The following is a 17,611-nucleotide window of genomic DNA, read 5'->3' as shown; positions in this document are numbered from 1 at the left end:
GTGGGCTAGTATGTATGTTCATGACATTGATAAGATGTTATGAATTGAACCACATCAGTAGATTCAAAGTTTGGAATGAGTTATGATGTACTGAGTAGTAAATCAATAAGAACAATTAAACCGATAGAGAAAAATTACTTAGATCAGTAAACTGGTATACTTCATGTTTTATTTTTGAGTTAAGATCTTTGTGGTCAGCATGAGTAAAGTTTAAGGTGCAAGATTGTCTAGATATATTGAACCTAGGAAATTGTTCCAAGGGTTCTTAGCCAACTTAGCAGAGTTGTTTATAAATAGTAGTATATTGTGATATGATGTATCATATATGAAATCCATAGTGCAAATTTGATTGTGCGGTGAAATGTGAAGCTCTATATTAATGTTTAAGTTGGTGTTAGAAGAAGATCTAAAGCGGATCTAATCAGGAACAAAGGTGCTAATAGTAGATCGGTCACTTATTGTTCCCTAATAGTTGGAGTAAGATAAAATCCTCTAACAAGGTCACTCCTAACTGGGCATGGTAGAATCCTCATAGGTCCAAAGGTTAAATCCCTTAACAAGGTCATAGATTAACTTGTGTTGTGTAAATCCCATAGCTTGGTAGCTCCTAATAGGGCTGGTCCTAAAAGGCCTTATTGTAATATCTCTTAATTGGGCTAAGACACTCTTAAGTGGGTGTACTCCTAAAAAATCAATTGTAAGACCTTAACCGGTTAGATCCCTATTCTGCAGATAGTTGATCTTGTGGGTACCAATTCCCACATTAGTTTTTCCCATTTGGGTTTCCACATTGAAAACATTGTGTTATGTGGTGCTTGTATTATTGGGTGTTAGCTTATGTGGCTATTTTCCTTTCATGCTTGTTAAGTTTGAAGTTGGTTAAAGTGGTGATCTGATTTATACTATTCTTGCTTGCACTGATTCACCCCCCTCTCAGTGCCTAACAAGTTTATCAACTGGTATTAGAGCCTAATTCCTTTAAGTCTTAACCACTTGGGAAGGATCCTTAAGGCTATCATGGGGGATATGAGTTATACAGAGATTTCTAACTGACTCGCAGAATGCAAAGAAGCCCTAGGTGAGTTAAGGGTCAAGTAGAAAACTTCATTGGCTAAGAGGAGAGAGCTGGCTGAGTAGTTGTATGAAATTAGTGAAAATAGTTCATTTGAAGAAGCTAACATTGATGAATTGGCTAATGAGGTGGAAAAGATGAATTATGATAAGTCAAATCTAAGGAGAGAGATGGAAGCCCTAACTACCAGGATGAGTCAAGAGCTAGAAGTCAGGAGGGTTGTTGAAGATAAGATCAGAGAGAAGGATCATGAGATGTCTAAACTGAATCAAGAGATTGGTACTTTTCATGCACATCTTCATGATAAAAAAGAAGAAAAAGAAGAAATCCAGGTTGATCTAGACATAGCTATGTCTCTTAGAGAGAGTCTTATGAAAAAGAATGAAGATCTTACTAAGGAGTTAGTTGATGCTAATGAGATATTGGCTAAATACAATTAGAGCTCTACTATGCTTGATGATCAGATTCAGTCACAAAGGAAGAATGGAGATACACGTGGCTTTGGATACACAACCTTTGAGCAAGCAGAGCCTTCTGGTACTAAGGACATCATGCATGAAGGAAAATCTGCACCTAAGACAAAGAAGAATACCTATGATAAACCCTACAAATCAGTATGCTTTGATTGTCATAATCCAGGTCATATTGCTAATGTTTGTAGAAGTGGATCTAGTTCTTTTGATGGCTATAGGTCTAATACTTATGAAGGATATAAGCTTATAACTTTTGAGGGCTATTTGTACACTTGCAACAAGTATGGGCATAGAGATGTTGAGTGTAGGTCTAGAGAAAACATTCAGAGACCTTACATGAATTAGATACGTAATGGTGAATGGCAGAGATCTTTCAAAAACTGGAGAAACCCTACTTGGTAGAGACCTTATGTGAACCGGTCTAGTCCTTATGAGATGAAGTATAGATAGAATGTGACTTGTTCAATTTGTCACAACTTTGCACATGTTGTTATGAACTATCAGAGAAGAAATGGTAGAGGCAATGTTGGACCCTAGAGAGCATCTAGAATGGCTTGTTTTCATTGTCACAAACCAGGACACCTTGCAAAGTTTTACAGAGCAAGAATGAAAAAACTGGTTAATGAGTCTGTTGATCCAAAAGGTAAGAAGAAGGTTGATATAGAGGAAACCAGAGAAGAGGTGAAAAAGATATGGAGAAAGAAAAGTGAGGAGAAACCATTAGAAGGTTTTAATTCTTCACCTAGTGTGGATAACCCCTCACCGATAAACAAAGCTAGTTATAAAGCTTAGGGGGAGCTTATTATCAAATCCATTTTCGGACCCCCTGAAGGACTGTGTGGTAAGTTAAAGCTATATATTAAGATATAATTTGATGATGAGTAATGATTTTTAGTTGAAACCAGTAAGTTGGATGTGTTATGAGAACTGGTTGCATGTTTTAGGGTTGAATGATGTTTAGGGTATTTTCAACCGGGTATAGAATTTAATGAAGTTTGTGAAAGGTTAGTAAAAAGTGTTTTACAAGTTTCATTTGTTACCTTTGCATTCTCGAAAGAATTTGGAGAGTGACTAAAGCAGAGAAGAGATTTTGATTACTGCATTGGCAAGGTTTATTGTGTCTTGAAGAGATTTGTGGAGAAGTGAATTGGTGAAGTGCATTCAGACCGGAAAGTGAAGAAACCCTAGCTATGAAGAAGTTGAAAAGGTATTTATCTAAACATTTAAGGTCGTGTTTGATATTTTGCAATGGATACACCACACTTTGTAGATGTTACTAAAAGGCCTTGACCAAAATTCAAGAAATATACACATAAGTCAATAGAAACCAATCCAGCTAAAGCCCTATCCACCGTACCCTATGGTGTATTACATGTTGAATATGTTCGATCCTATATTCATTTCAAACATGAAGATTTGGTAACTATTGCTATCTTTAATTAGTATCAAACTTTGTGTGATAAGAAAGGAGTTATAAAAGATCAATTTCAAAGGGTTACCAATTAAGGTTTTCACCACGCACTGAACTTTCTTGATGAATAAGAAGAAGACCATATCAGATATGTCTTGAGCAGAATACATGATTAGTTTATGTGGCTTGATCGACCACATAATATTACAAAGGAATATATTCATGCCATCACCAGATTGTGGGAAACCAGTGAAGTTCTTGTTCTGAGGACAATCCCAAAGGATGAAGTCACCTGATTGACAAAGTCTAAATGGGATAGTTGAGCTATGACTATAAATGAGATTGAAGACCCTGAGGTGAATTATGCTTCTATGGTCATTGCATATAGGGTTTATCATTCAAGTAGAACAAATAGTATTCCTAGAGCTATGATTCATACTACCTATAGGATGATTAAAGAAAATGCAGCTTACAATCTTGTTGAAGCCTTGAGAACCTAGTTGATATTAAATTTTGAATCTATCAAGAAGGATAAAAGGCAGAAATTTAAATTTGGATAGTTGATCATAGGTTTATTTTTCTATTTCCATAACTCATTTCTAGTTATCAGTGATATACAATGGTCAGAAGGTACATTGAATGTTACAAATCAAGAACAACATCAAGATGATCGGTAATGAGTTTACAAAGGTAATTTGGGGATATTTGAAAGATTTTCAGAAGAGTATGCATGAAAGAGAAATGATACCAAAATAGGTTGTTAAAATATAGGAAGATTCTATCTACTTCATGGTTGTTAGTGACACTTGTCAGATGGAAGCAGTGGAACCTAGGACATCATGGGTGATTCCCATGGGTTATGGGGTAGAAGCTGATTTTTGATTGCTTATGTTGATCATCTTCTATCTACATTGGTAGATCCAAATGCAACAAGGTTAGGAACATATAAGGAGAAATATATTGAGGTACATTATGAGATAGCAAAATTGGTCATTACAAGGAAGGTAAGAAAAGAAGTGGAACAATTTGCAATTGAACAAGGTTCTACTAAAGTGGTAATTGCAAAGGCTAGAGCTAAGTTTGAAGCAAGGAAAAATGAACCCTCTAGTGCCCCAATTGATACCAACACTAGTAGACAAACAAATAGTATAGTGGTGAAGGAGAAGCCCCATCCTACTCCTAAGATCTAGATCATAAGAAAACGTAAGGAAGCTAAGAATGAATCACCCAAGGTGAAAGACATATATAGAAAAAGGAAGAAACAACAAGCACAAAGGACACTTGAAACTATTAAGGAAGAAGATACAGATTTTGAAGGTGAGAAGAAAGAATTAAGAGTTAGTGGGAAAAAATCCAAAGTGGTTGGATCTCCTATTGTGAAACCTGTGAAACCACCAGTAAGTAAACTCACTTTACTTGAAAGGATTTTGGAGAAAATAAGAAAGTATGGTATTTTGACTGATGTAAAGAGACTTTATAAAAAAATTCATGAGGATGAGAACATGCAAATTGAAGATACTATTGTTTGGTATATGAAAAAGTATTGTAAAGCATTGATTGAGTTGCAAGGTTTGATTCCCGATTCCTTGTATGATAAATTGGAAGAAAGATGGAAGACTACTATAAAGTAGGACAAAGAATTGATTGAATTTATATTGATGCACTTGCAATCGGAAACCTCTATGGAAGACACTCAAAGAAATTATTTCTAAGACAAGGCCATTATTTCTTACAAAGAAAAGGTTGACAAGATTATTAGTTAGTGAATTTGAGTTGGTACATGTTGAGATTGAGCATATTTTAAAGAATTTTTTGCACCTTATTCCCAATGTAGAAGAGAAACTAGAGAGATTAAAGGGAGAAGATCTCCCTAATGATTTGGAGATTGATGATATTATACCAGATGAGATTGTCTTTGCTGACACATCAATTGATATAAGCACTATGCAAGATCAAATCATTATCTCTGATGATGCAACAGTATTACCGGAAGTGAATCTAACTAGTGTAGGTAAAGAAGATGTAGAGAAGGCACATCAACAAGACAAAGAAATAACAAAGCGACCGATGAATGAGCATATATAAAATATATAGCCCACTAAGTAACCAGACAAGATAGAAGCACAAGAGCCATTGGTGATCACACAAATAGAGGAAAATGTAGAAAAGAAAGCACTAGAGAAGGATGTAGAGATGCAGAAGGAAGAAGAAAAGAAGGAAGGAGAGCATGATAAGAAAGTGACCTCCTGGTCACTTACATCAAAGAATATTGTTGATGATGAAAAAGATGACATTATGAGCATTCAAGGATCGATCAATATGGGAATGTTGAGCCCAACTGAGCTAAGGTAGATTGCATCTACCATGCAATCTAAGGCACAAAAGAAAATAATGAAGGATCAGAGAAAAGAAGCACAAACAATTCAGGCTACTATAAATATTCTATCTAGTATATTATTGGAGACTGATATAGACAGTCTTCCTAATCCTATTGACAAACTGGAGCAACTGGTCACAACAACAGGAGATCAAATGAAAAGCTTGGAGGAAGTTGCAATTAAGAATGTGGAAAAGGAGTATGAGAAGAGAAAAATTGAACAGTTAATGAAAGGCATTGATAAAGACAAAGTAGGCATTACTATCAACATGGACCTCATTAAAGAAGCACTACAAACTGGAGGTAAAATCCTTTCCAAAATTGCTATTTTTTCATTTTTTTTGTGATGATCTTGAGTAGAAGAAGCAGGAAGCTCAGCAAGAGCTTAAAGTTTTGATTGAATCATTCAATCCCTTGAATGATTATGCAATAAATTTTGGTAGATCAATTGTTGCACTATAGTAGAAGCTTAAGTCTTATGTGGTTGAATAGGTGAAAAGGACAACTATACTGGAGGAGTTGTAGACTTTATTAGTCCCTAAGATTGAAATTTTGCAGAGAGTCTACAAGGAGACTAAAGCAATTTTGGCTACATCAGAGATGATCACACTTGATGCCATGGAAGAGCTTGCATCGCAGATCCGAACACATGCTGAGATAACAAGGACACGTTTGGAGACTTGGCATAATGATTTGACACTTTTGAAGTCTAGTTTTGTAGATGTATTTCATAAGATGACATTGTAAAACATTTTGAACTCCTATATATTTTGGTAATGTAAATTTTAATATACATTGCATGTATTTACTTACCTTTGCCATTGCTATCAAAGAGGGAGTAGTAGTATGGGTCAAAATTTTGTAAAAGGTTATTAGTATAATTTTTTTTACAATAGCATGTAGTTGCTAAGTGGGAGTCATGTTATGTATTTGACTCATGGGTCATATTTTTTGTAATGTGACACTTAGACAATTTTTTTCCTAAGTGTTGCCATCAACGCCAAAGGGGGAGATTATTGGCTTGATGATGAAGATATTGATGTAATAGGTTGAGTGATGAATTGTATTGTGTTGTCATTTATGGCAACCATGTTTTGTCAGTCATCTAGGTCATTTAGTCCAACCGGTAAAGCCTAATCGGTAGAGGAAGTAGTTAAAGAGTGAATCGGTATACAATGGCAAAGCTATGTTCAAGCGATCGATACAAAAGATTGGCAAAGATAAGTGTTGAGGTTTGGTATGTATGGTCATGACATTAATAAGAGTCTATGACTTGAACCACATCAATAGATTCAAAGTTTGGAGTGAGATGATGTATCAAGAAGTCAATCAAGAAGAACAATTGAATCAATAGAGAACAATTACTTAGATCATTACACTGGTAGACTTAATGTTTTATTTTTGAGTTAAGTTGTTTGTGGCTGACATGAGTAAAGGGTAATGTGCAAGATTGTCTAGATACATTGAACTGAGGAAATTGTTTGAAGGGTTCTTAGCTGAATTGAGCAAAGTTGTTTATAAAAATGAGTATATTGTGTGATGATGTATCATATATGAAATCTGTAGTGCGAATTTGATTGTGCGTGAAGCTATGTATTGATATTTAGTCAATGTTAGAAGTATGTCTAAAGTGGATCTAATTAGGAACAGAGGTACTAACAAAATATTAGTCACTTGTTGTTCACTAAAAGTTGTAGCAAGATAAAATCCTTTAACAAGGTCACTCCTAACTGGGTGCGATAGGATTCTCACAGTTTCAAAGGTTAAATCCCTTAATAGGGTCACACGTTAACCAGTGTTGTGTAAATCCCATAGCTAGGTAGCTCCTGATAGGGCTCATTCTGACAATCCTTATTGTAATATCTCTTAACTGGGCTAAGACACTCCTAACTAGGTGTGCTCCTAACAGATAACTTGTAAGACCTTAACCGATCAGATCTCTATCTTGCAAATAGTTGATCTTATGGGTACCAATTCCAACCATGTTTTTTCCCATTTGGGTTTCCACATGAAAAATGTTGTGTTATGTGGTGCTTTTGTTATTGGGTGTTAGCTTATGTGGTTATATTTCCTTGCACACTTGTTAAGTTTCAAGTTGGTTAAAGTGGTGATTAGATTTATATTGTTTTTTCTTGCACTGATTCAACCCCCCTCTCAGTGCCTTATAAGTTTATCAGTTTTATCACTTTGAATTAATGTTTTTCTTTGTTTTTGCCCTCAAGGTTAATGGTTTCTAGGTTTATGTGTTCCTGGATGATCCTTTTGTTTTAAACCTAAATCCTATTATGTTTCTTCATTACCTTTTTACTTAAAATTGAGGGTCTTTTCCATCATCAAAGGGACAGTGTTCCTCTCCCTAGGCATTTTTTCTTCTATCAACCTCTGAATTTTTCATAGACCTTACATCTTTTTGACCATGGTTGGGCCCCCTTTAAATATTTATGCGGGCATTTATTTTCTATAAGTTCGGCCTTAATGTTTTGGCTTATATCTCCATGATTAAATACTGAGCAACTAAAGGTTCCATGATTTTGTATGTGCATCAAATGGATGGTGGGGCTTTAGCTCAAACGAGAAGAGGCTCGAAGGATAGTAACAAGTTTTGGGGAGACTTTGTAAATGTTGGTGTAAATAAATATTCATTATGGATATTATTACACTTTACTTAAGTAAACTTAGGATAATGCATCTCTTCGTAGTTTGGATTTGAGACACTTAGGGAAGTGTGCATAGAGGGATATAGCTTGCAGGAAAAATTCCACCTTTTGTGGTCTTATTTTGTTGTTACACTCCACATTCAATGGGTCATCCACCTCTTGTGGAATATTACATTATTTCTCCTACCTACCACTACTATTTCTTACCTACCGTTGTTTCTCATTGAGCCACATATCATGATTGTGTGCTCGCACATCCATATGGCCTTGCCTATATAAGTAGACCTATATTCATTATATTGGTTAATCCAGTTGATCATTTTAATATTGATGAGAATATAGTTTTTTCTTGTCATTCTTTTGTCTCTCTTTTATACTTTTCATTGTGCCCTTGATCTTGGCAAAATCTCACATGGTATCAGAGCCATTGGGGCTTCAATTGATTGGTTTTTGGAGACATCTTGGAAGGCTTCTATTTTTGGATCTAAGGGACATCATTTTTTGGAGGCATCTTAGAGCGTTTTTGACCTCACCATTGCATCCGGGAGGTCGTTTCCATAAAAATCGAGTATAAACTCGACCTATTTTGGCAAAAATTGAATTTTAGGTATTGTAGGAATTTTTTGCCCATTTCGTGCAGTATGGTACAAAATTTTTGGATCTAAAAAAAATAAAATTCTAAATTTTTTTTCCAGTTTTGAAAAAGATTTTTTTGAAAAAAAATAAAATAATATTTTTTTGCGGGTTTGTACCTTCTGCCCAGTAGGCAGTGCACAGTCAGTGCCTAGTCAGTAGTGCACAGTCAACACCCAGTCAACATTTTTTGAAAAAAATTTAGACCCCTCTCCGTTGAGCAGTTTGGATTTTTGGGTCAACTTTGGAGGCTCATAACTTGCTCAGTTTTGCTCCTTTCTGGGTGCAATTTTTTTTAATTTGGTTTAATTTTTCATGCTCTTCGTAGTGGTGTGGTTATTTTCTGATTTTGGTGCATACGTTTTTCAGAATTTTTAGATTCTCTTAGCTGTACCTATCCAATCCTCAATTTTGCAACTTCAAAGGCTTTTTTTGATCTCATATGACCTCCTTTTCAGGTTCCATTTTTTTTGAAAGTGCATTTTTTTTGTCTACTTTCATAATATATGATCAGATTTTAGATATTTTGAGTGGAAATTGTACTTTCAGATATTGGTCTTATTTGGCCTACTTGGTACTTGTAATTTGCTTGAATCTTAGTTTAGATCTCTTGCATTATTAGTTTTAGTATTCTTTGGCCTTATTAAGGTAGTTGTAAATTTGACATCAGAAGTCCACTTTGCCATTTTTTGCAAGTGGCCCATTGTACACGCACTAAGTATAAAGTGCCAAATCATCATTTTTTTTGGGGGGGGGTGGGTTCTTTGATTGAGTGAGTTTTGGGGGGGGGTGTCTTGTGTGATTGTGCCTCACTTTCCTTGTGCTCTTTCATTTTTGTTGCAATGAGTCCTCATAAATTTCCACCTTTAACTCCACATAATTATGCATCATGGAAAATTAAAATTATGGAGCAAATTACTGGAAAAAGGTCTCATGCATTACATAGATGGAACTATAGCAGCACCACCTGATCCTATTGCTCAGTTATAACGGATCACTAAGAATTGCATGGCTCTTGGAACTTTGCATAAGTATGTATCAGATGACCTCATTTTTCACATTGAGAAGTGTACTATAATCAAAGAGGCTTGGGATATGTTTAAGAAATTGTATGGTCAAGTTGATAAAATCAGAGGTTACAAGATTGACAATGAGCTCACGAACCTGGATCCCAAGAGTTTTGATACAATACAAGATTATGTCACCAAAGCAAATGAGCTAAGAGAGAAGCTTAAGGATTGTGGAATTGACAAAAAGGATGCTCAATTGATATTCAACTTGTTGGACAAGCTTGCACCAGAATATGTAGCATTTATATCTAGCTTCCAAACTCATCGTTTGACAGTGGGGAGTTCCTACATTATGCCTTCATTTGATGCTTTCATAGAAATGTTGATATTAGAACAATCTAAGTTGTTGAACATGGGGCTTCTCAAGTCTTCAAAGTCCAAGGCTTTGGTGACTAATCAAGGGAGTCAAGGGAGTCAAGGCAAAGATTCTAACAAGAAGAAGAAGCAATCTAAGTCAAAACCACAATAGGAAGAAGGATAATCATCCTCTCCATCACAAGGCAATTTTTCATCCTCTTCCAAGAAGGGGACTTCACCTAAGAAAGATAAACCAACTTGTGCATATTGCAAGAAGTATGGTCACGATGAGAATTGATGGCATACTAAGCAATTTGATGACTTGAAAAATCTTCTTAAGAAAATCAACATCAACTTGCCATCCACCTACACAAAGAAGGATTCATCTCCTTCCTCTTCCTTGTAGTCTAAGGGAAAAGGGCAAGCATTTGTGGCTACAATAGATTCTTCACAACAGTGGATACTTGACTTAGGTGCCTCTTATCACATGGGTTCTACAAAGGAGGAGTTTTCTTCATTGGAGCCATCTAAGGTACCTGACATTTACATAGGTGATGATACACAATAGAGGTTGAAGGGAAAGGTTCAGTTGACATGGATGATGGAACATTTGAGAATGTTCTTTATGTTCCTAACTTGTCTACCAAACTTCTCTCTATCTACCAAATCACTCACTATGGGAATGGGAAAAAGGTTGAGTTTACACCTGATTCAGTTGTGGTAAAGGAACTTGATGATGATACCTTGGTAGCAGTGGACAAGTTAATGACAACTCTAGGATTTATTCATTCTCCCACTTTGTGCCAAGTTCTCCTTCTAGGGCCTTGCTTACTCATTTAAATTTAAAAAGTAAGCTATGGCATGAGCGGTTTAGTCACCTCAACTACCACTATCTTCAGCAGCTCAGCACTAAAGACATGGTCATAGGTCTACCTCGAAATTAGTTTTTTAGAGGGTGTATGTTTAGGTTGTTCCATGGGAAAGCATCCCGAGGGCAAGTTTGATAAGGGGAAATCTTGGAGAGCTTTGGAAGTTCTTCAACTTGTTCACAGCAATGTAGCAGGTCCATTTCCAGGACCTTCATTTAGCAAGACCTACTATGTCTTCACCTTCATTGATGACCACTCCCGCTTCACTTGGGTCTACTTTCTCATTCATAAGAGTGAAGTATTTGACAAATTTTAGGACTTCAAGACTCATGTGGAGAAGCAATCCGGGAAAGTGGTCAAGATTCTTTATATAGATAATGAAAGGGAATATGTGATCAAAAGACTTGAGGATTTTTTGTACATTTGAGGGGATTTATCTTCAACATTATGTTGCATACACTCCACAAAAGAATGGAGTTGCATAATGCAAGAATAGAACTCTCAAAGAAATGGCTACCTGTATGATACATGCACATTCTCTTGATACCGCCTTTTGGGCAGAGGCTATCAGTTGTGCCACACCCATCCAGAATCGGGTTCCTTACAAAGCTTTACAAAGTGTTACTCCTTTTGAGACTTGGGTTGGTAGGAAATTGATTGTGAGACATTTCAAAGTCTTTGGGTGTCCAACATGGGCTCACATACCTTTGCAGAAACACAAGGCATTAGAACCTCAGAGTAGGCCTTGCATATTTGTTGAATATCTTGAGGGTGTTAAGGCATATAGATTGATGGATCTTGAGACACATGAGATGTTTATTGAGAGGAGTGTTCACTTTGAGGAAAGCTCTCCTAGCTTAGCCTCTCTACCTCCTCCACCTTCCTCCATTGTGGATAGTGATGCTAGTGATTCAGATGATGAGACTTCTTGAAATCTGACTCATAGGGTTACACCTCCACAGGGTCCACTTGCAGTTGAGGAGCCTCATTCTCCACCTCCACCTAGACCTCGTTGGGCTCGACAGACACTTGAGTCAGCGGGTTCTCTTATTGGGGATCCTTCAGATACATGGAGAACTCAATCACAATATCAGGATCTTCCACATGCATTCATTTCTACTACTTTCGATCCATAAACATTTTGGGAAGCATCAGAGGTTCCTGAGTGGGACTAAGCTATGAAGGAAGAGTACAGTTCCATGATGAGGAACAACATGTCGGATTTAGTCCATCTCCCTAAGGGGAGAAAAATGGTTCTATGTAAGTAGATCTATCAAATGAATTTTGCAGTGGATGGTAGTGTGGGTAAGTATAAGGCTCAACTTGTTGCGAAAGGTTTCTCTTAGGTTCCAGGTGTTGACTATACTGAGACCTTTGCACCCATAGCCAAGATGAACTCCATTCGCTTGACACTTGCTTTTGCTCCAGCTCATGGTTGGGATATACATCAGATGGATCTGAAGAGTGCTTTTCTTCATGGTGATCTTGATGAGGAGATTTATATGGAGTAGCCACAGGGTTTCATCTAGAATACTTCTTTGGTTTGTAGACTAAGGAAATCTCTCTATGGTCTTAAGCAGGCCCCTAGGGCTTGGTATGCCAAGATGGATTCCTTTCTTCTCTCCGCAGGGTTCACCAGGTGTCACTCTGATCTGAATGTCTACATTTTATGATAGGATGACTCTCACTTGATACTTGTGCTCTATGTTGATTATTTGATCATTATAGGGAGTACCGCATCCATAATTGGTAGTGTCAAATCTGCTTTGCATGATAGATTTGCTATGACTGACTTGGGTCTTTTGCACTACTTTCTTAGGATAGAGATTTCACTGTCACCTTTTGAGATTACACTATCACATACCAAGTATGCTCTTGATCTACTTGCATGCTTTCATATGGCTAATTGTAAGCCTGCACTAACTCCCTTTCTTTTAGGAGTCAAGCTTGAGGCTCAATGTTCTTCTCCACCAGTTGATGCCACATTGTATCGTCAGCTTGTGGGTGGTCTCATCTACTTGACTCATACACGCTCTGATATTTCATTTGCAGTTGGCATGGTTTCCTGCTTCATGTAGGAACCACATGAGCTTCATTGGAAAAGCACCAAACACATCCTTCATTACATCTAGAGTACACATCACTATGGGATTCACTATGCAGAAAGCATAGGACTTCGCTTGGTTGGATACATAGACTTTGATTGGGCTGGCAATCTTGATGATCATAAGTCTACTTCAGGTTACAATTTTCACCTTGGTTTAGGCCCCATTTGTTGGTAGTGCAAGAAGAAACATGCTATTGCTCTCTCTTCGACTGAGGCTGAGTATCGAGGAGTTGTTAACATAGCAATTGAGACCATTTGGCTTCTGTAGATTCTCACAGATTTTGGATTCACCACTCCATGATTGATAGTTCTACATTGTGACAATTAGAGTGCTATTGCCATGTCAAAGAACCCGATCCAGCACCAATGGACCAAACACATCGAGATCCATATGCACTATATCTGAGAGCTGATTTAGGAGTAGATCATTGATTTGCAGTACTGTCCTATAGTGGAGCAAGGTTGCTGACATCTTTACCAAACCTTTCATTGAGAGTAAGTTCTAGCAGTTGTGAGCTCTCTTGGGGGTGTGGGATGTCTCATTAGGGGGGTCAACTGACTTCTCCTTCCTCTCTTATGGCGGGGACTTTTTCCTCTTTGAGGTTTTGTCCTTCTTCTTTGAGAGTCTTTTTGTACATTCATCTCTCTTTTGGGGGCAGTTTTTTCCCACGGGGTTTTCTCCCTTTCTCCATTTGTGAGAGATTGCATTGCATAGTTTTTCTTTCATTTGCATATTGTACATGGGTACCTATCATGGCCTGGTAGCTGGGACCCATCTTGCATTGTTGACTTGAGTCTTCATTCACCTAAGTTGCACTTAAGGGGGGGTGTTGGTGTAGATAAATATTCATTATGGATATTATTACACTTTACTTAAGTTAACTTAGGATAATGCATCTCTTCGTAGTTAGGATTTGAGACACTTAGGGAAGTGTGCACATAGGGATATAGCTTGTAGGAGAAATTCCACCTTTTGTGGTCTTATTTTGATATTACACTCCACATTCGGTGGGTCATCCATTTCTTGTGGAATATTATATTATTTCTCCTACCTACCCCTAGTATTTCTTACCTACCCTCATTTCCCATTAATCCACATGTCATGATTGTGTGCTCATACATCCATATGGCCTTGCCTATAAAGCAGGCCTATATTCATTGTATTGGTTAATCTAGTTGATCATTTTCATATTGATGAGAATACAATTTTTTTTGTCATTCTTTTGTCTTTCTTTTATACTTTTCATTGTGCCCTTGATCTTGGCAAAATATCACAGTAAAGCTACACGTAATGAGCATGCAGATCAAACACCCCTCGTAGTCCTTCAAAGGAAGATGCATAGAAGTTAAGGATTGTAACATCGCAAGATGATGCTACTTGTCCCAGGTAGATTAGGAAAATATGAAGGTGAGACCGCTAATAGAATTGAGTTAGAAAATGACTGGACAATGCACAGTTAGACTTTTGTGTACCCATCTTGCTATATTGGAAGGTCAATTTCAATGTTAACCAATGATTATCATGTGATGTGCCATGATGGATAGATCTACGATGGAAATAGAGAGTTTTTCAAAGTGGGTGATTTTAAATGTTTAGTTGTTATTCACGCAAGAAAATTGAAGGCAAAAGAAGATAAGTGTATTAAAATGGAATAAACAAAGATGCGTCGAGGCATATGGATGTTGACTGATTCTCAAAAGGCTGATTTAGGAGGTGTTTTGTTGGGTCGAGTTGTATTAGTGGACAAATATGACAATATACTAGAGGTGGGAATATTAGCAAGTTTTTATTGCCACCATAGAAAAAAAAAATTAAGATCTTCAAAGTGATCAAGGGGATAAGGATGATTTATCAGTTGGAAATGAAATGATCAAGGACCTATCAATAAAATCATAGGATGCGTACTGTTAGAGATTCTCAAAGTAAGGCAGAAAATCAAGAAAATTGTTGCTGAAAAACTTTCAAAAGATAAGGACTCAATATCCAAAAAAGGGAGATTCTGAGGCAGAAATTCTGTAGTCAAGAAATAAAAAATCAGGAATAAAATCAATCACATAAGGTGAACTTGGTCAGTAGGGCAGTGAATTGGCAGTTTGAATCTGATGATATTTTGATTCGGTAGATATGATTTTTTGAGTCCATTTGCTGGCAGGATGAGTAGAAAAGCATTGGAATGATGATTTTTCCCATGCATGAACACCACCAAGAAGGGTATTTCTATTATAAATATAACTAGGTGGTGTCTTCAATTGGTAAAAAGAACAAGAAAATTCATTATCTTCTTAGAAGGTTTTGAAATGGTGAAAATGATTTTTGAGCAGTATTGTGCTAGAAGTTACACTGAGCTCTGTGATACTAGATGGAGTTCCTTTTGGAGTGAGTATGATTATAGTCGATGGAGTCTTGAAAATGGGGAGGATAGTCGATGGAGGCTTGAAACCAGTTTCTTATCAGAACAATCCCTGCAATACTCATCCTTCATCTCTCCTCTGTCACTTATTGACAAAGGGTTAAAGAAGGAGCCTTACAGAGAAAAATGAGTAGAACAAGGCTGGGATTGGGGTGGCAGTCAATCATCTCAGCATGGGAATGGAAGTTACAATACCTTCGCATCACTTTATGTTCCTCTATGAGCTCCTCTATATTGGAGCTCCTCCTCTAGTTCAGGGATGACTTTACTTCTTGTCAGGATCTAATTTTCTTTCTTGAAGGGGAATGCTCTATAGAACAAAGATGATGCATCGCATAATCCATTTGGAAGCATCTGCAGTGATAATGGCATGACTCAAAAGGTTTTGTTTCTACCAAAATGTAGTTAGGAATTTTGGTTCTACTTCATCACAAATGCCAGCATGGACAAACTTTTGGGAGATTGTGAGGAATATCTCTACAACAAAGTTACAAGCAGTCTTATGAGCTTGTCGAAGGTGTCTCCTCTAGATTGAAGCTTGTTTTCTCCCTTGCTTCTATAAAATAGAATTCAAGGCCATGAGACAGAGGTCAAGAAATTTCGGTTTCAAGTTTTGGATCCAAATCCTTGGTCATGTATAGTGAGTATAGGTAAAATGAGTAGGTTGTAATAGGAATTTGCAGAGAAAATGAAATGGGTCTTGTGTCTTATTTTGTGTCAGGTTCTTGAAGGAGTTATATATAAGATAATCTATAACAAAATGTATCTTATTAAATTATTGTAACCATAGTTCAATTTCATTTTCTCTAGTGTGTAACTATGTTATGTTTTAAATAAGTGAGATCAAGGGATTTTCCTATTCATTGCATTCTTGTGATGCATGTGTTTTCTATCTTATGCTCTGATCTAAGGGGTTGGTTAAATTGCTAGGATAGGATCCACAGACTGATGAGGCTTATATATGGATTTTGATAAGTATTTTGGGTTGGGACTAATAGATGAGATACATTGTAAGGTACTGTTATCTTAATATCTCTTGCTATTAGATTAATGTTCTATTCTGCTATACTTCATCTTATGCTTTATGATTTCAGTTGCCCAATGGATAAGACACTGGTCATGGTTTTAGTCATTTCCAGTAACAATTCTTTACTCATAATTCATTGACAACTTGCTATTAATTGATAATATCATTATATCTTTTCATTTCTGTACATGTCACAGCATGTCAAAAGTTGTCTCATGCTCCAAATTTAGTCAAGGATCACTGAGAGCTAGCCACTCTATAACATTCTCCCTCTTTTTTGAGCTTATTTTAGGAGTAATAGCTTCTTTATTTTAATGTCATCTGCAAGTGTGGTGCAGAGATTGCAGGAACATTAAGGGATCACCCTCCCAGGTTTTGCAAACCTCGAAGCGAAGAAGGGTTAGCATAGTTCTTGTCATATGTTGGTCCAAGTCCCCAAGTATCCCAAAAATAGTCTAGAGTTGGCCTCTCCAGGCATGATTCGAGGGCCTGATTTGGTTCCTACCCCTGCGGAAGTGTAAAACCTCACCATGTGCAATATGGGGAACCAACATATCCTTTGACTCAGAGTTCACGATAATCATTTGTACAAAGTAATCAATATAAAGTAACCCCTCATCAATAGTCTTAGATCAATTTAAGTTTGAGACAGTGACCTAACAAAAATAGTCTCAAGAAGACAAGACAAAGGATCTAAATTCAAAATGATACTAAGTGTCAGCATAGTATGAGAAGTCATAAAGCATGCATGCCAATTATTACATGGACTTAGTTTGCAGATAAACAATGAATGAACAACTCATCACCACAAAACCCTTAAGACAAATCATGAAAAGAACACATGAATTTTATCACTACCATTATTGAATATCCACAGAGGTCTTCTGTAGTATTCTAAACCTTTTAACAGAAAAATAGTGGAAATGACAGTCCTCAAACATCAAATAACTTTTTCACAACTCATAGAATATCAAAAGTTTTTGAAAGTATAGGTACTGTGCGCATTAGTATACCATTTTGACATTAATAATACATAAAAAAGGTAATCTTAAATGTTAATATGTAAGTAGAAAATAATGACAAAGTGCAACCATGATAATGATACAATAAGCACATGTCATCATACAGTCATTAAAGAGCAAAAATAGTGAAAGAACAGTCACTACTAAAGCTTCTAAGCATAATGGTAGCCCAAGATCCTCAAATG

The sequence above is a fragment of the Cryptomeria japonica genome, chromosome 11 (genome assembly GCF_030272615.1).
Source record: "Cryptomeria japonica chromosome 11, Sugi_1.0, whole genome shotgun sequence".
Lineage (NCBI taxonomy): Eukaryota > Viridiplantae > Streptophyta > Pinopsida > Cupressales > Cupressaceae > Cryptomeria > Cryptomeria japonica.
The sequence above is the reverse complement of the archived record's forward strand: the minus strand, read 5'-3'. Positions refer to the sequence as shown.